The following is a 20,160-nucleotide window of genomic DNA, read 5'->3' as shown; positions in this document are numbered from 1 at the left end:
GCAGGAAAGGCCTTTGTGCTCTTTTGACTGTATAATCAACATGCAAAGATGATCAAGAACTGGTAGGCCTTCTTGAGAGACTTTGTATTGTAAACATGATTCGGTGTTGTTCTCAACTTTGATGACTCTTTCACAAAATGCTTGATAATATATCTGGTTTTCACAAAGCTATGGGTGGCCTAGAAAAGTGTGTCCATGCAGTTCACAGGCTGAGGTAAATGATACATCTACTGATAATTTCATGCGTTGAAGGTGGCAAGCTCTATCTCACTGGCACTACTCAATGTCATATTTTCTGGATTTGTGTGTGAAACAATCGAGTGGATGATGTTTGCACGTGGGAAGGAGGGGTACTTGCATGCAACCTTGTATAAGCCTGATTGTTGGATATTTATATAAACCTGCCAATCCTCTAAGTCTACCCTGAAGTCTTCTGCAAAGGTATCCTCAATCTGCTACCATGTTGACTTCATGCCCTTCTCAATAAACACCTGAGTATCTGCATAAACTAGAAAGTTAACTGACACCTGCTAAACTGCTGCCCGAGTGTTGCTCTCAATAGTTTTCTCTAATGTAGCTCTCTTGGAAGCCATGTTAATTGGAACTGCTAGAGATATGTTCGACAACTATTGTACCTGGAGACAGAGATGACACTCATGGCATGGAAATGTTAGCTTAAAACAAAAGAACTTCAAGACAAGATCAAGCAACAAATTGGGCAACTACTGGGAGGGATTGCACAATCTTGGTTCACAGAGGTGATTGACTGGCTACTGGAACTATGAATTGCATAGTCCCAACAGTCAGTGGGGAGGTCTTGGTCATGGGAACTATGCAATGCACAGGCCAAGAGATACTGTGCATTGTGTAGTCTTAGTGGCCAAGGCTTCGGGACTGACTCCTAGAACTGTGCAATGTGGAGTTGGAGCTAAGCCCAAGCTACCTCTGTGTAATTCTAGAAGCCAAGGTTGGGCCTTGATCTCCAGAACTGCGTAGTGCATGCAAGGGAAGGCAAGATCTGGGCAAGGGAAGCCCATATCTGCCCAAGAGGAGTGTGAAAACAAGAATATCTGAAGGATGATTAGATGTTGGATGCAGATATGATTGAATGATGATGCATGCAAGTAAAACAAGTGCAGGAATCAATAAAACTAAAGAAAAAATAAGCATGTGGAGAGAGTTGTCGTAATGGCAAACATTAGTGCAAACTTGGAAAATGCATGCGATACTTGGGAAAGGTAATGCAAAATTGAAACAATACTTTTACAAGCTAAAACAAGTTAAAATTCCAGGGGTTGTTCAACAAAGTGAGTGAAATAGCACTCATAACCTAAACAAGTAAAAACAATAGAACAAAAAACAAAAGACTAGAAAAGCTAGACTTACACAAAAAAGAAACTATAATCGCATTGAAGATTCCTTGATCTCCTCGGGAATGCCAAAGCTCCAAGATTGAATGTGAAAATGAGATCTGGCTATTGTTGGGTGTGGAGCTTGATTGTCTTCTGTATTCAAAGGTTTCAGCCGGATGTATACCCCAGGAAGACTTTACACCCCTCCACGTGGGGGGGGGACTTGTCCGCCCCTCGGGTGTTTGGGGGCCAACGGTACCTTGGTGGGGGTTCAGGGGCAGTGCCCCCGAAGCTAAAAATAGATGTAAAATTGCCTTGTAAAAGTCTAGTAATTTCTAGTCAATCTAGGCCGTTCATTAGGCGGATGATCTGATGGTAGAAGTTATGTTTAATTTAGGGTTTTTTGCCCTAGAAGGCAACCCCTCACTATATATGAGGGAATTATATTGCATCTATATCATATCTGTATTCTGAGTGAGGAAAGGAGAGGAGATTGAGAGCGAAGAGGGAGTTACAACAGATCTGCTGTAGGTTGTATCTCTTCAGTTTGTTGGATAATATAATAAAATAAGGACTGGTTGTTTCTCCGTGGACGTAGCCAAAACTCGGTGAACCACGTATATCTGTGTCTCTCTTGTTTTATGCGTTTTTTGTGTTTATATTCCTGCAATATTTTATGTGTTCCATTGCTCTGTAATATATAATTTTATAACAAATGGTATGAGAGCCGAAGGTATATTTGGCTAATAAACTCACAGGAGAGAAGGGTTCCTAGTTCGAGTGGGAGCAATGGCGGAATATGATAGGTTTAGGGTTGAAAAATTCAACAGTAAAAACTACCAGCTGTGGAAGATGCAGATGGAAGATTATATGTATCAGAGAGATTTGTACCTACCATTGAGCGGAAAGACAAAGAAGCCAACGAGTATGACAGACACAGAATGGGATATTCTCGACAGAAAGGCACTTGGAACAATACAACTCTGCCTAGCAGCGTCGGTAACGTTTAATATTCCAAAGGAAACGACAACAGAGGGTTTAATGTCAGCTTTGGCAAAACTATATGAAAAACCCTCGGTCTCAAAGAAGGTATTTCTTATGAAGTGTTTATTTAATATGAAGATGTCAGAAGGTGGATCTGTTGCAGACCATTTAAATGTTTTTAATACAGTTACAAGTCAATTAAGTTCTGTAGGGGTAAATTTTGATGATGAAGTTAGGGCTCTGTTATTTCTGTGCTCATTGCCAGAAAGTTGGAATGGCTTAGTTATGGCCATTAGTAACTCTATCTCTGGATCTAGTAATTTAAAGTTTGACGATGTTGTAAATGCAATCCTTAGTGAGGAAATGCAACGAAAAAGCTCCAGTGAGACATCAGGCAATGCTTTGACTGCAGAGACTAGGGGAAGAAAAATGGAAAGAGGAAAGAGCCTAGGATATCGCAGTAGTCAAGAAAAGGTAGATCCAAGTCTAGATCGGGGATAGTGTGCTAGAAATGTGGGAAGAAAGGACACCTGAAGAAGGACTACAAGTCTCGGAAGGGAAAAGAAGGAGACACACAACAAGAAACTAGTCATGAAGCGAATGTAACAAGTGATGTGTTGCAATATGCTATGATTATTTCAGTAGAAAATATTATTGATGCCTAGGTGGTAGATTCAGGGGCCACATTCCATGCCACACCTGATAAGAAACATTTTCATGATTATGTTTAAGGATATTTTGGACCGGTTCGATTGGGTGATGATAAACCTTGTAAAATTGTTGGAATGTGCACAGTTTTCATAAAACATCAGAATGGGAATCAATGGCAATTGAAGGAGGTAAGCCATGTTCTAGATTTGAAGAAAAATTTGATTTCAACAGGGAAGTTGGGAGGTGAAGGTTGCATAACTACTTTCACCGATAAAACTTGGAAGGTCACCAAAGGATCCCTAGTAATAGCGAAAGGAGGAAAGGTTGGTACATTGTATTTATGCAACGATATTTCTAATTCTGTTAATTCTTTAACCTCTGCAGGAGAAGATACGACATTGTGGCATCATAGGCTCGGGAACATGAGTGAGAAGGGGGTGCAGATTATTCACTCAAGAAATTTGTTGCGAGGTTTGAAGCATGTTGATTTAAAATTCTGTGAGAATTGTGTTTATGGAAAACAAAAGAGAGTCAGATTCCTTAGAGTTGGGAAAGAAAAGAAGAGCGAAAAATTAGATCTTGTGCATAGAGATGTATGGCGGCCTGCTCAGGTATCATCTCTTGGTGGCTCTCGTTATTATGTTACTTTTATTGATGATGCAACTAGAGAAAACTGGATTTATTGTATTCGAAATAAATTTGATGTATTTGATACTTTTAAGAAATGGAAAGCTTTGGTTGAAAATGACACAGGAAAAAGGTTGAAGTGTCTCAGATCAGACAATGGAGGTGAATATTGCAACAAAGAGTTTGATAGGTACTATTCTGAGAATGGAATTCGCAGAGAGAAGACAGTTCCAGGAACACCACAAGAAAATGGTGTGTCAGAAAGGATGAACAAGACAATCATGGAGCGTGCAAGGTGCATGAGATTGCATGCAGGATTGCCTTTACAATTTTGGGCAGATGCTATAGATACTGTTGTTTATCTAATAAACAGAGGGCCTTCAAGTTCCTTGGATGGTGGTATTCCAGAGGAGGCATGGACAGGTAAAAAGGTAAACTACTCTTTTTTAAAGACTTTTGGTTGTGAAGCCTTTGTCCACATTAACAAGGAAAATAGAACAAAGCTTGAGGCAAAATCAAAGAAATGTACCTTATTGGATATGGTGTTAATGATTTTGGTTATCACTTTTTTGATTATGAAAAACACAAAATCATTAGGAGCAGAGATGTCATATTTAATGAAAAGTTTTTGTATAAGGATTAGCTGCAAGAAAAGAAACGGGAAAAGAAAATAGAGAATACATAGTGCTTGACGAGATCACAGAAAAAGTGATGGTGCCTGAAAATCATAATGATCAACAGCTAGAAAAACAACCACAACAGTAGCAAGTACCTCAAACACCTGAAAGTGGTGTTAGAGGATCTACCAGGATAAGTAGACCCCTTGAACGATACTCTCCTTCATTATATTATGTATTGTTGACTGATTCTAGTGAACCAGAATGTTATGAAGAAGCAGTGCAGGTAGAAACCATGAAAGAAGAGATGGACTCCTTAGCGTATAACCAGACTTGGGACTTAGTCAGGTTACCTGCAAGTAAAACAACATTAAATTGCAGGAAGAAGATGGAGGTAGAAAAAGGTATAAAGCTAGACTTATGGTGAAAGGGCTTGCACAGAAAAAGGGTATAGACTTTGATGAGATATTTTCTCCTGTTGTGAAAATAACTTCAATCAGAACTATTTTAAGTCTAGTAGCTGCTGAAGATTTACATCTTGATCAGTTAGTCGTAAAGACAACCTTTCTCCATGGGGATTTGGAGGAAGAGATATATATGCAGCAACCACAAGGATATGAGGTAAAAGGGAAGGAGAAACTAGTGTGTAGGTTGAAGAAGAGCTTGTATGGCTTAAAACAGGCTCCAAGGTAGTGGTATCTAAAATTTGACAGGTTTATGTCTGAACAAGGTTATACTAGATGTCACTCTGATCATTGTCTTTATCTCAAAAGGAAAAATGATGGCAGCTATATTATATTGTTATTGTATGTAGATGACATTCTTGTTGCAGGTTCTAACATGCAGGAAATAAATGTTCTCAAAAGGAAATTGGAAAACTCATTTGCAATGAAGGATTTTGGTGTTGCAAAACAAATCCTTGCTATGAGAATAACTAGAGACAAGAAGAATCGCAAATTAACATTGTCTCAAAGTGAGTATATAGAAAAGGTGTTGAAAAGGTATAATATGCAGAATGCAAAACTAGTTGGTATACCTTTGGCTAGCCATTTCAAATTAATTAAGGAGGCGTGTCCCAAGACTAAGGAAGAAATGGCTTATATGTCTAAATTTCCATATGCATCAGCAATTGGAAGCTTAATGTATGCAATGGTATGCATAAGGACTGACATTGCACATGCAGTGGGAGTTGTAAGCAGGTACATGAACAATCCAGCAAAGGAACATTGGATGGTGGTGAAGTGGATTCTCAGGTATTTGAGAGGTACCACAAATCAAGCATTATCTTTGGTGGTTCAAACATTACTCTACAAGGATATGTAGATGTAGATATGGCAGTTGACAGAGATAACAGGGGGGAGCACTACACGATATATATTTACTGTCGGTGGAACATCTGTCAGTTGGGTTTCAAAAATCTAAAGTGTTGTTACACTTTCAACAACAGAAGCAGAGTATGTTGTTGCTACAGAGGCTAGTAAAGAAATGATTTGGTTACAAAGGTTTCTGGATGAATTGGGTAAGAAGGAGTTGGGCACGTTATACAGTGACAGCCAAAGTGCCATACATCTTGCAAATAACTCTTCATTTCATTCCAAGACTAAACATATACAGTTCAAGTACCATTTCATACGGTCAGCATTGGAAGATGGACAGTTGAAGTTGGGAAAGACACACACTGGCCAAAATCTTGCAGATATGTTAACAAAAGTTGTAACCAGGGAGAAACTGAGAATCTGCTGAGTTTCAATTAGTCTTCAAGTATGATGAAGAAGATGAGAAACAACCAGGTCCAAAGTGGAGTCATTGTCTAGCAAATGAAGTAGTGGTGGAGTTGCTATAATCAATCTCCAAGTGGGAGATTGTTGGGTGTGGAGCTTGATTATCTTTTGTATTCAAAGGTTTCAACTGGATGTATACCCCAGGAAGATTGTACACCCCTTCATGTGGGTGGGACTTGTCCCCCCTGCGGGGGTCCAAGGGGGCTAATCCCCCCTGGTTGAGGGGTCCGACAACAGTGCACCCGAAGGTAAAAATAGATGTAAAATTGCCTTGTAAAAGTCTAGTAATTTCTAGTCAATCTGGGCCGTTTATTAGGCGGATGATCTAATGGTAGAAGTTATGTTTAATTTAGGGTTTTTTACCCCAGAAGGCAACCCCTCACAATATATGAAGGAATTGTATTACGTCTATATCATATCTGTATTCTGAGTGAGGAAAAGAGAGGAGATTGAGAGCGAAGAGGGAGTTACAGCGGATCTGCTGTAGATTGTATCTCTTCAGTTTGCTGGATAATATAATAAAATAAGGACTGGGTGTTTCTTTGTGGACGTAGCCCAAACTGGGTGAACCACATATATCTGTCTCTCTCTTCTTTTATGCATTTTCTGTGTTTATATTCCTGCAATATTTTATGTGTTCCATTGCTTTGTAATATATAATTTTCTAACAGTTGTGTCGATTAAATAGATTTGGTCGATTTAGGGTTTATGACACGAAGGCCAAAGATCAAGGAAAAAAGTGACACTTGGAGATAGTTTCCAAAATAACTCGAGTGTCTCCTCTGGACTGCTAAAAATAGATCCCTATTTTCTACGGATGCGTTTTCACTTTTTGTTTTTTCCTTTTTCGGGAAAATATTCCATGCATTGCCCAGAGAGATTGTGAAGTTATGGGAAGAACTGGGAAACTCATTGGCTCATGCACTTAACGGCTTTTGAGCAAGAGGCTTCTGCGCAATTTCTAGGCTAGGAACTCTGAGCTGCCTTTTAGGTTCTGTGCAGTTTCCCAGCTGAAGGTTGGCTGTCAACTAGCTCTACACAATTTTGGAGTTGAAGGTTTAATGACAGCTTGGACTACATAACTCTCGACAGAAAAGGTTAGTTGACCTCAAGGATTGCGCAATTCACTAAGGGAAGCCTGGAACTAGGTGAAGACCAAGTCAAGAGCGGCTTGTGGGTTTTCCAATTAGCCAAGTAAGGAAATGCAAGCTATAATGCAAAGGATGAAGCTCAATCAAAGCACAAGTACCTAGGTTAGTGCGATATGTGGTGTTGTTGTTTAGAAGGGAGGCTCCAAAATGAAGCAAAGGTAAAATTTTGGAGGGTGGTTGTAGCCGCTACAACAAGTCACTAACATCACACCAAAACTAACTACAGATTAGTAAAACAGAAGTTAGGAGAAAATTAGCAATATGATGCAGAAATTAATAGATGAAAGTTGACATTTCTTCATTTATTTTGAATTTGTTGCCTAATTTGTCCCCATGTGACCCACCAAAATGAGACTGAGCCAGAGAAAGGCTCATCGGTGCACAACATACTAAGAGATCGGGCTTAACCTAGAAGGAGAATGTAGACCCATGCACACCATTGCTGCGAAAAAGTGAAGACCCTGGAGTTGCCAAATGCAAAGGTACAAAATGTTGATGAAAATCTTTTCCAAGAAGTGAACTATAAGCCCATGGAAATTTTTGTAAACCCTATGTTGTGGGACACCATCACTTGTTATGTCGGAGCATGATGATGTTGGTTCATTTCCTCTAGGTGACTGAGGACGACATGGTAGTTATCTAGTTGTTGTTGTAGAGACAAACATGGTGGTCCTAACCATGAAGTGCAATAGGCCATCAATATTCTACAGGAATAGACATTGTGCTAGAGTTCTCGACACCTCAACTAATAGAAGTTGTGCGCACAAGGCAAGGGAAATTTGAACCCTTAACATTTAAAAGGTGTTGGGTAATTTGACCCTTTAATCTAATAACCCTCATGGGTGCCACCAAATGTGAAATGGGCTTCAAAAACTATAAATATGTGCAAGGAAGAAGGATAGAGAGAGGAATGATCATTTGAAGAGAAGTTAGAGGAACCATCACCAACCTTCTTATCCAGAGCAGGCATTGACAAGTCTTTTACAATAAATATTAGAGAAGAAGCGTGGTGGTAATGGGAGCAGGAGGACATAGTGACTCAGTCCCTTGAGTGATGGGGGATATAGGATGGGAGTTACAGAATAGAGGCTACTCAATTCATTTATGTAAATACACTTTGTTCATCATAGGTATGTACTGATTACCTCTATCCATTATATCTAATGATTACATTTGTTCCTAAAAATTCACATTTTTCTTATCTTCTTCCATTTTGTATACCACTAATCCCTTCTCCATTCAAATTGAGCAGAGCAAAAAGGAACATTGCTACAGAGTAGGGTGTAGAGGGCCATCAGTTGTTGAGTTGATTTCAATTCTATTGCACATTATTGATTTGTAATTCCTTTTCTTATTATGCTTATTTCTTTTGTTGATGTATTTTCTATGTCAATGGTTATTTCTCCGTTGTTATTTTTTCATATATGTTTTTCTGGAATTTGTGTTTTCTCTTTGGCTTTGATATTAGTGTTTTTTTATGTTTTTTTTTTATTGTTTACATTTGGTATCCTATGGGAGAGAAGGCGATAGTTTCACTTATTAAACCCTATAGCAATTGTTTATGTACATTCCACATTATGTGCAGTGGGTAAATGAGGTATGCATTGTTGCTTTTGGGTTTTATTTTAATAAATAATTATGTTTAAGTCTTTATTTAGTTTATTTGTTTAATAATTTTTTATGCATATGTAGGTGTAGAAATATTTTGCACCTCGAGGTTGGATTGTGTTAAGGCAAAAACAACTATTTAGTCATTAAATCTATTTTTCCTATGTTTTCACACTTAGCTTAATCTAGAGTCCTCAAGTTCAAGTGGTGAAAGAAGTTGTATTGTGTTCTATTAAAATGTAGAATACTTATTATGGAAACCTAATTGAAGAAAATAAAATCCAACAACCTTACTTTATAGGATCTTCTCCTTGAATGGTTTTTCCATTGGATAGTTGTATCATTCTCAAATAAATCCTAGGTCACTTCCCCTTGCTCTTAACCAAGTTTTAAATCTCCTTTCCCCAGGTCTTGACTGTCCTATGTAGAAGCCACTACTTCACTTGAACCTCTCTCTCTTTATTTTCCATGAAGATGTTACATTCCATGGAGATGATGAGGATCTTCCTTTGATGGATTGATATTTCCTAATAGTGATGCCTAGAGTTGGTTTGAAAATAAAATATGGTTGGCAGGTCTATTGATTTTTGTTTTGGTCAATTTCTCGGTAAACAACCATTGAAAAAAGAAAATGTGTATGAAAAGATAAAGATATGGATGGGAGTAATACTAATATTGTTGTTGTACTAACAAACACATGAAAACAACAATAAACATCTCCAAAAAAATAAAAATAAAAAAAATAAATAAAAAATAATAAAAAATTATGAAAAGTCTATAGGAAACAAAGAATCTTGTATATGAACATATCAACCTTTCACTTTGCTCTCCAGAAAAAAAAAATGATGAAAACTCTATAGGAAACAAAGAATCTTGTATATCAACATATCAACCTTTCACTTTGCAAACATGTTATTTCCTATATCCCATCAGATATATTTAGTCATATTTATTATATACAAATATTATGGAATGTTTAGGTCAATGACATTTGATTTTAGAGTTATGGAGATTTTATTGTGGCTGTTCTATGCAATTTATTCAACAAGTCATTTGTGTGTTAAAGTCATTTCGTTAATATCATAAATTATGTAAAAATAATAATATCAATTAGTAAAAAGTTATTTTTAACCAAATAACATTTTAAAACTCAAAATTTTAGACATAATGTTTCTTGATTTAAAAAAATAAAAAATTATGTATGGAGTAAAAAAATCCAAATTCTGACCTTACTACCAACATCCCAATCAACTCTAGACAAAGTACTACATATCTCTATTGCCCATCGCTGTCCAGATTAAGAGTTGAGTGCAGTAGCAAACCCCACGCTCTGTACATAGGAGAGGGACGGATGACGACCATACCCTGTGCTATATTATTGTGCCTGCAGAATTCAATGGCTGGTACCAACCGAGTGGAACGTACTGCATTATTTATATGTGGGACCTCCATCCTGGTCTCACCAGCCACACCATTTTGGTGTTTGTTCACGTTTGAAATAATTGTACTCTTGTTGCTTTAAATATCTAAAATAGCTGTACATCTCTGCCAATTTTGTGCAAATAGCATGGTTGTGTTGGTACAGAACATATAATTAATTTTTGTGAATTTTAGTAATTACAGGATAGTAGTTTAAAATTATGTTTTTGTCTTATAAATTATAGAAATTCTAGTTATATTTTGGAAAAATTTGGCAGAGATTTTTGTAAATTTAATTAAAAATTATTATACTTCTTAATTTTAGGTGTTTTTAATTTTTGATGGTGGTGAATCTATTTCTCCTTTAAAAACATGATTCAAATTAGGCCGCAAAGAATTAGGGATTCGATTTTTGGAAGACAAGTTTTTGAAAGGTCCGAAAATTTCACTTCAGAACACTGTGGGTATTGCAGGGAAGAACAACGACATTGTTTTTCAGCGTGAGTAGTCCATGTCACGTTTGGGTGGCATATTTCTGGATTTGTATTCTGTCAAGATCGAAACCATTTAAATTATTCCAGAAATCTTTATAATATATATTGTTATATTGTATTTTCAATGGTCATGAAGCTGTTTAATTTTAATTAAATCCTATATAATTGTAATGATAATAAATTATTATTTTTATCTAACATTAAATTGAGATTAACCATTTAAAGGAACATTAAAAACATAAAAATAAAGAAAATTATCTAACTTCTGTCATGCTTAAATAATTATATATATTCAACTCCAATCCTATATACCATTTTCATAATTTATGAAACTATTTTCTTTCCCATAGAGATAAGAATCATATAATTCATATAAATATGTATTAATATTTTTATTTTTTTAACTAAAAAGTACAAAATTAGAAGGTCTAAATGTATTTTTTATTAACATAAATTTAGTTTAATTTATGAAAAGTAAAAATATATACGAAAAATTTATAAAAATTAAAAAAATTATAGTAAATTTAATTTTAATATTATAATTAAATTATATATATGTTTAATTATATTATTTTTATAATAATAACAAATTGTTTATGAGTTCTTGGATAGAGGGTGATGAGGTGCTTTATTGAGGCACTCCTTGATACAAAGTCATGAGTTGAATTCCATGCCATTGAAGTGATATATTAGACATGATGAAGAAAACTTACAAAAATAATATTTAAACTAAAACAATTAATAATAACCAAAGATTAACATTTAATAAATAAATAAATAAATAAAATAAAGATTATAAATTAATTAATTAAATTAATTAATTAATTAATTAGTTAATTAATTTAATTATTTAATTATATTAATTTTAATTAATTCTAAATAAAATTAAAATAAAATAAAATTAGTCAATTTATAAAACTAAAACAATTAATAATAACCAAATATTAGCATTTGATTAATAAATAAATAAATAAAAATAAAGATTATAAATTAATTAATTAATTAATTGATTAATGAGAAAATTAGGGCTAAATAGGATTAACAATGAAAAAAGGTAAAAAAAAAATAAAAAAAATTATGGATAGAATTAATTAAAATTAAATTAATTAATTAATCAATTAAATTTAAATTAAAACAATAAAAAGAATTATAAAATAAATAAATTAAACTTATTTATGAATTAAGTATATCGATTAAAATATTTTTAGGTTCTAGGTAAAACAATGGGAATAATTAAATCTAAATAAATAATTAATTAAAAATAAAAATAAATAAGAAATCACATATATAAATGTCGGCTTCTTTATAAAAATTAGGGATCTAGGTTTATTTATACCCAGGTCAAAAGATTCTTCTCTCAATAAGCTTTCATTCATATTCTATCTAATTTAGTCGTGATGATGGACCCCCTTTGGGGTTTGAAACGTCGACAGCATGAACACGAAACTGTGGATAATCCGGATCATGCCACTGCAAAAAACTACCACAAAAGCTTAAAATCTAACAAATATTTAAAAAACAAAGAAAAAAAATATGTTTGGGGTAGCTCAATTGGAAATGGCCATGGAAATGGAGACTCACTGAACCGGAAGTCTTGGGTTCATATCTTGTGCTAACCACCCGATCGGGATGAGAAGATAGACATGATGAAGATGTAGTCCTACCAAACTTCAAAAGAAAGAAAATAATAAGAAATTTTATTTGCTTTGTTGTATTTCAGGGCACTATAGATTCGTTTCCTCCCTCGACCCATTTTTTGCAAGGAAACATGATTGATGATCAATACTCATAAATCATGTATTGTCTACCATGGCCTTTCGAGTGACACTTTAGCTCATTCAAAGGATTTTTTCCCATTCCCTCTTAAGAATTTGAACACCGGGTTGAAATATTTTGGATTCTTTATCAAGCCAAATAAATATCGAATTGTGGATGGTTAAGAAGGTAGTGAAGAGAAATTCCTGTTGGGAAAACATATTTCTTTCTAGAAAAGGGCGATCGATGAAGTATGCTTTAGAGAATATCCCATTGTCTTGGAACTCCATTGTTGTTGTGCCCAAAGGTGTCCTTTTGATGATTAGGAATGTCGATTTTAATTTCCTATGGGTGGGTGATTTGAGCAAAAAGCGAATGGAACTAGTTATTTGGACTCATTTTTGTGCTCCAAAGGATCTCAAAGGATAGGGTTAAAAAAATAACCATCTCTTTTCTAAGGCTTCGGTAGTTAAAAATCTATGGTGGCTCTCCTCGGAAAATTCTTTCTATTTCAAGGTATTTCCTAGGTAAATCCTTGGTGGACTAGTTTAGGATCCCTAACAAATCAGCCAAGGGATCAAATGTGTGGAAGGTGCTAGCATGGGTGGCTCTGTTGGTAGAAACGTGGTTATTTTGTTGCGTTGGGGATGGATGCCTAATAAGAATATAGCCAAGATCCATAGTATGGAGCTGGGAACAATTACTATCTATTCGCCCCTCTATAGGATGCTCTAGGTTACTCCAATATCATAGTCATCGTGGATATGAATGCTTAGCATCCACAAGCTAGAGGAAAATATGATTAGGTTTCTATTGTATCCTTTGGTTTGGCGAGGCTGTTGGAAGTGGAATAGGAACATTTTACTAGTATGCTAGGCAAGAATCATGTATATATAAGGGAAAACATTCTGGATATGTTGTGTTGGACTAGAAATCCACATACATGCTATTTCACTATGAAACTTGGGTACAGAGCTTGGTTCAAAGATTCTTTCAGTGAACAAAAATGGTGGTGGTGGAAAGTAATACAGGGAGTAAATTCCCCCTTGAAAACTAAACTTATTACTTGGCTAGCCCTTCACTAAAAATTACTCACCTAGGATAATTTGATGAGGCTTGGGTCAGTTTTTCGAAACCGATGCCCACTGTGTAAGGAACAAGAATAATCACATGTGCATTTATTTGTGAAATACATATCTTTTCCTAAGGTTTAAGAGATCCCATGGATCTCTTTCAAACCAAAGGCATGTTGAGTAGGTTCATCCCTCTATGACGCCTTCAATGCCTAGTGGTCCAACAAGCAAGTCATTTCTTCGACAATGTGACATGATTATTAATCCCATGCATATGGACAACCAAAAATCTCATTTTTCTTCAAAATAATTTCACCACTCTAAAAGTGTGCGCAGCCAAGGTGGAAACACCAGCGAGCGAATTTAAATCAGACCCAAAGCCACTCAGACACATGAATCTGATTATGCTGACGTTGGATTATCACACCCCTTGGGGGTATTTGATGGCACTAGTCAAGGACGCCCCCTCACTCCAGTATGGGGTCATATTTTATTTTAGTTACTCTCACTTCATTTATTATCATTATGCACTGGAATGGGGTCAAACAATAAAGCTAAATTTGCAACTTTGTGGTTCCTCTTGGAATTGGCAAGGAAAAACGGTGTTTCCATATTATAGGTGTTGGGGGATTCCAAATTAGTCATAGATTTGGAAATTCAAAAGGTGGAGGTATCCAATATTGGTCTCAATACCTTACTTCACAATATTTGCAGTGCTGTGAGATTTTTTGAACAAATCCTTTTTTGTCACATTCTTTGCGAACTAAACTTGGAAGCAAATGGTGTCTCCAAGGAATCTCTTGTGCTCCTGGTCAACTTAGTTTGGATTTATGAGTTTGTAGATTGGGTGGAGATTTAATTAATGGAATCCAATCTATCTTTCTAATTGTCCTCTATCTTTTCTCTTTTTTCGCTTTTTTGGAGCACACAAATTACAAGTTGTACAATGTGGGGGGTTTTCAAAGATCCTAAGAAACTTGTTGATCTCTGAGGGAAGACAAGATAATATGTTTTTTTATATGTAGTCAGAAATTCTAGACTTGATATTAAGAACATTAGCCAATGGACAACTATTGTAAATATCTTTTCTCATAAACATATACATTTTTTTTCTTTGAAAAAAGTACCAATTTTTATTTAAAATGTATATGATATATACTTATTTTTATGAAAAATTAACTATTTATAAACATCATTTTTAAATTTTAAATTTCTTTGACAATGGATCAATCCATTGTATCTATTGTAATCTAATATCATATTATTTTTTATAATATCATTGTCATTTATTAAGACAATTTACATCACTTATGATAATATGGTCATTTGAAATTTAGATTTTTTTATAGAATTTGTAATATTTGTAATCTTTAAATAATGTATGTATAAATGATCTTAGATATAATTTTTTGAGATGAATTATGTAGATTAAGTCAATAATCTATGACTATATTTATGAGTCATAGTTTATTATATCATCATGTCATTAGCCTCGAGGGTTATCTCAATTGGTCGAGTGCCCATAGTTAGGCACCTCTATTATTGAGAGGCCACGATTTTGATTTCTCTCGACACTATTGGGGATAGACGGAAAGTAATACCTTAGGGAGGATCGTCTTGGAACAATATTTCATGGACATAGCTATTAGAAAATTTATATATTACAGAGAAACAAAACACATAAAATATATTGCTGAAATATAAACACAGAAAATACATAAAACAAGAGAGACACAGATATATGTGGTTCACCCATTTTGGGCCACGTCTATGGAGAAACAGCCAGTCCTTCCTTTTATATTATCCAAGAAACTGAAGAGATAAAACCTACAACAGATCCGTTGTAATTCCCTCTTCGCTCTCACACAATCTCCTCTCTCTTTCTCACTCAGAATACAAATCTGCATAGATGCAATAAAATTCCCTCATATATAGTGAGGGGTTTCCTTCTAGGGAAAAAAACCCTAAATTAAACATAAATTCTACCATCAAATCTCCACTTAATGAATGACCTAGATTGACTACAAAATTACAACATTTTACAAGGCAATTTTACATCTATTTTTAGCTTCGGGGGCGCTGCCCACAATCCCCTTCCATGGGGGGGGGGGGGATCCTAAATATCGCTACCCCCCGTGGACCCTCCTTGCAGCACAAATATTACGATGGTGTTGCCGCCACATTACGAACTAGGGTCCAATGCAGTGATACCTTTGAATAGAGAAGATAATTAGGCTCCACATCCAACAATCTCCCACTCAGAGACTAATTATAACAACTCCACTACTGCTTCATTTGTTGGAAAATGACTCCACTTTGGACCTAAATGTTTCTTATATTCTTCATCATACTTGAAGACCAATTGAGATTGAGAAGAATCTCAGTTTCTCCTTGGTTACAACTTTTGTTAACATATCTACAGGATTTTGACTAGTGTGTATCTTTTCCGGCTTCAACTGTCCATCTTCCAACATTGATCGTATGAAATGGTATTTGAGCTGTATATGTTTAGTCTTGGAATGAAATGTAGAGTTCTTTGCAAGATGTATGGAACTTTTGTTGTCACTGTATAACCTGCCCAACACCTGATTCTTACCCAATTCATCCAGAAACCTTTGTAACGAAATCATTTCTTTACTAGCCTCTATAGTAGCAACATACTCTGCTTCTGTTGTTGAGAGTGCAACAACACTTTGCAGTTTTGAAACCCAATTGACAACTCTTCCACTTATAGTAAACACATATCCTGTTGTGCTCCTCGTGTTATCTCTATCACCCGCCATATCTGCATCAACATATCCATGTAGAGAAATGTTTGAACCACCAAAGCATAATGCTTGATTTGTGGTACCTCTCAAATACCTGAGAATCCACTTCACCGCCATCCAATGTTCTTTTCCTGGATTTTTCATGTACTTGCTTACAACTCCCAATGCATGTGCAATATCATGCCTTGTGCAGACCATTGCATACATTAAGCTTCCTACTGCTGATGCATATGGAACTTTAGACATATCAACCATTTCTTCCTAAGCCTTGGGACACACCCCTTACCTAGTTTGAAATAGCTAGCCAAAGGTATACTAACTAGTTCTACATTCTGCATATTAAATATTTTCAACATCCTCTATGTACTCACTCAGAGACAATGTTAATTTTCAATTTTTCTTGTGTCTAATTATTCTCATACCAAGGATTTGTTTTGCAGCACCCAAATCCTTCATTGCAAATGAGTTTGCCAATTTTCTTTTGAGCACATTTATTTCCTGCATGTTAGAACCTGCAACAAACATGTCATCTACACACAATAAAAATATAATATAGTTGCCATAATTTTTCCTTTTGAGATAAACACAATGATTAGAGTGACATCTAGTATAACCTTGGTTAGACATAAACCTGTCAAATTTTAGATACCACTACCTTGGAGCCTATTTTAAGCCATACAAGCTCTTCTTCAACCTGCACACTAGTTTCTCCTTCCCTTTTACCTCATATCCTTGTGGCTACTACATATATATCTCTTCCTCCAAATTCCCAAGGAGAAAGGTTGTATTTACATCTAACTGCTCAAGATGCAAACCTTCAGCTACTACTAGACTTAAAATAGTTCTGGTTGAAGTAATTTTAAAAATAGGAGAAAATATCTCATTAAAGTCTATACCCTTTTTTGATGCAAACCCCTTCACCACAAGTCTAGCTTTATACCTTTTTCTATCTCCATCTTCTTTCTTCAACCTGTAAACCCATTTATTATGCAATGCTATTTTACTTGCACGCAACTTGATGGAGTCCCAAGTTTGGTTATGTGCTAAGGAGTTTATCTCTTCTTTCATGGTTTGCGCCCACTTCTTATTGGTTTCTACCTGCACTGCTTCCTCATAACATTCTAGTTCACTAGAATCAGTCAACAATACATAATATAATGAAGGAGAGTATCATTCAAAGGGTCTACTTATCCTGGTAGATATTATAATACCACTCTCAAGTATCTGAGGTGCTTGTTTTTGTTGTGGTTGTTGTATTTGTTCTTGCTATTGATCATTATGATTTTCAGGCACCTTCACTTTTTCTGTGATATCATCAAGCACTGTGTATTCTCTGTTTTCTTTTTCCCGTTTCTTTTTCCATAGCTGATACTTATACAAAACCTTTTCATTGGATATGACATCTTTGCTTCTAATGATTTTTTGTTTTTCATAATCATAAAAGTGAGAACCAAAATCATTAACACCATATCCAGTAAAGGTGCATTTCTTTGATTTTGCCTCCAGCTTTGTTCTATTTTCTTTATTAATGTGGACAAAGGCTTCACAACCAAAAGTATTTAAAAATGAGTAGTTTACATTTTTACCTGTCTATGCCTCCTCTGGAATACCACCATCCAAGGAACTTGAAGGCCCAAGGTCTTTTTATTAGATAAACAAAAGTATCTACAACATCTGCCCAAAATTGTAAAGGAAATTCAGCATGTAATCTCATGCACCTTGCACGCTCCATGATTGTCCCATTCATCCTTTATGATGCACAATTTTCTTGTGGTGTTCTTGGAACTGTCTTCTCTCTGTGAATTCCATTCTTTGAACAGTACCTATCAAACTCTTTGTTGCAATATTCACCTCCATTGTCTAATCTGAGACACTTTAACTTTCTTCCTATCTCATTTTCAACCAAAGCTTTCCATTTCTTGAAAGTATCAAATACATCAGATTTATTTCGAATACAATAAATCCAGGTTTTTCTGGTTGCATCATCAATAAAAGTAACATAATAACGAGAGCCACTGAGAGATGATACCTGAGTAGGTCCTCATACATCTATATGCACAAGCTCTATTTTTTCGCTCTTCTTTTCTTTCCCAACTCTAAGGAATCTGACTCTCTTCTATTTTCCATAAACACATTTCTCACAAAATTTTAAATCAACATGCTTCAAATGTGGCAACAAGTTTCTTGAGTGAAGAATCTGCATCCCCTTCTCACTCATGTGCCCAAGCCTATAATGCCACAATGTCTTATCTTCTCCTGTAGAGATTAAAGCATTAACAAGATTAGAAATAACATTGCATAAATACAATGTACCAACCTTTTCTTCTTTTTCTATTACGAGGGATCCTTTAGTGACCTTCTAGTTTTTATCTGTAAAGGTAGTCACACAACCTTCACCTCCCAACTGCCCTGTTGAAATTAGATTTTTCTTTGGATTTGGAACATGCCTTACCTCCTTCAATAGCCATTGATTTCCATTCTGCTGTTTTATGAAAACTGTACCGTTTCCAATGATTTTATAGCGTTTATCATCACCCAATCGAGCTTGTCCAAAATCTCCTTGAACATAATCATGAAAATGTTTCCTATCAGGTGTGGCATGGAATGAGGACCCTAAATCTACCACCCAGGCATCAATAATATTTTCTAATGAAAGAATCAAATCATATTGCAACACATCACCTGTCACATTCGCATCATGATTGTTTTCTTGCAGCGCATCTCCTTCTTTTCCATTTCGAGACTTGCAGTCTTTCTTCAGTTGTCCTTTGTTCCCACATTTCCAACACACTATCCGCAATCTGGACATGGATCTGCCTTTCCTTGACTTACTGTGATATCCTGAGCTCTTTCCTCTTTCCATTTTTCTTCCCCTAGTCTCTGTAGTCAAAGAATTGCCTGAAGTCTCACCGGAGCTTTTCTGTCGCATTTCCTCGCTAAGGATTACACCGACAACATCATAAAACTTTAAAGTACTAGATCTAGAGATAGAGTTACTAATGGTGATAAATAAACCATTCCAACTTTCTAGAATTGAGCATAGAAATAACAGAGCCCTAACTTCATCATCAAAAGTTACCCCTACAGAACTTAACTAACTGGTAACTGTATTAAATTCATTTAAATGATCAGCAAGATCCACCTTCTGACATCTTCATATTAAATAAATTCTTCATAAGAAATACCTTATTTAAGGCCAAGGTTTTTTTCATATAGTTTGGCGAATTCCTTCATTAAACCCTCTATTGTTGTTTCCTTTGAAATATTAAACGCTACCGACGCCACTAGGCACAACCATACTTTTCCATGTGCCTTTCTGTCAAGAATATCCCATTCTGTGTCTGTCATACTCGTCGGCTTCTTTGTCTTTCCACTCAATGGTAGGTACAGATCTTTCTGATACAGATAATCTTCCATCTGCATCTTCCATAGTTGGTAGTTTTGTTCGTTAATTTTTTCGACCCTAACCCTACCATCTTCCGCCATTTCTCCCACTCGAACCAAGAACCCTTCTCTCCTGCGAGTTTATCAGCTAAATAATCCTTCAACTCTGATACCAGTTGTTAGAAAATTTATATATTACAGAGAAATGAAGCACATAAAATATATTATATAAATATAAACACAGAAACACACATAAAACAAGAGAGACAAAGATATACATGGTTCACCCAATTTGGGCTACTTTCATAGAGAAACAGCCAATCCTTCCTTTTATATTATCCAGCAAACTGAAGAGATACAACCTACAAATAATCCGCTATAATTCCCTCTTCACTCTCACACAATCTCCTCTCTCTGTCTCACTCAAAATACAGATCTACATAGGCGTAATACAATTCCCTCATATATAGTGATGGGTTTCCTTCTAAGGAAAAAA

Source organism: Pinus tabuliformis, chromosome 5_1, assembly GCF_031772625.1.
Source record: "Pinus tabuliformis cultivar Carrire ecotype Pingquan chromosome 5_1, CPIR1, whole genome shotgun sequence".
Classification (NCBI taxonomy): Eukaryota; Viridiplantae; Streptophyta; class Pinopsida; order Pinales; family Pinaceae; genus Pinus; species Pinus tabuliformis.
This window is presented reverse-complemented; position numbering follows the sequence as displayed.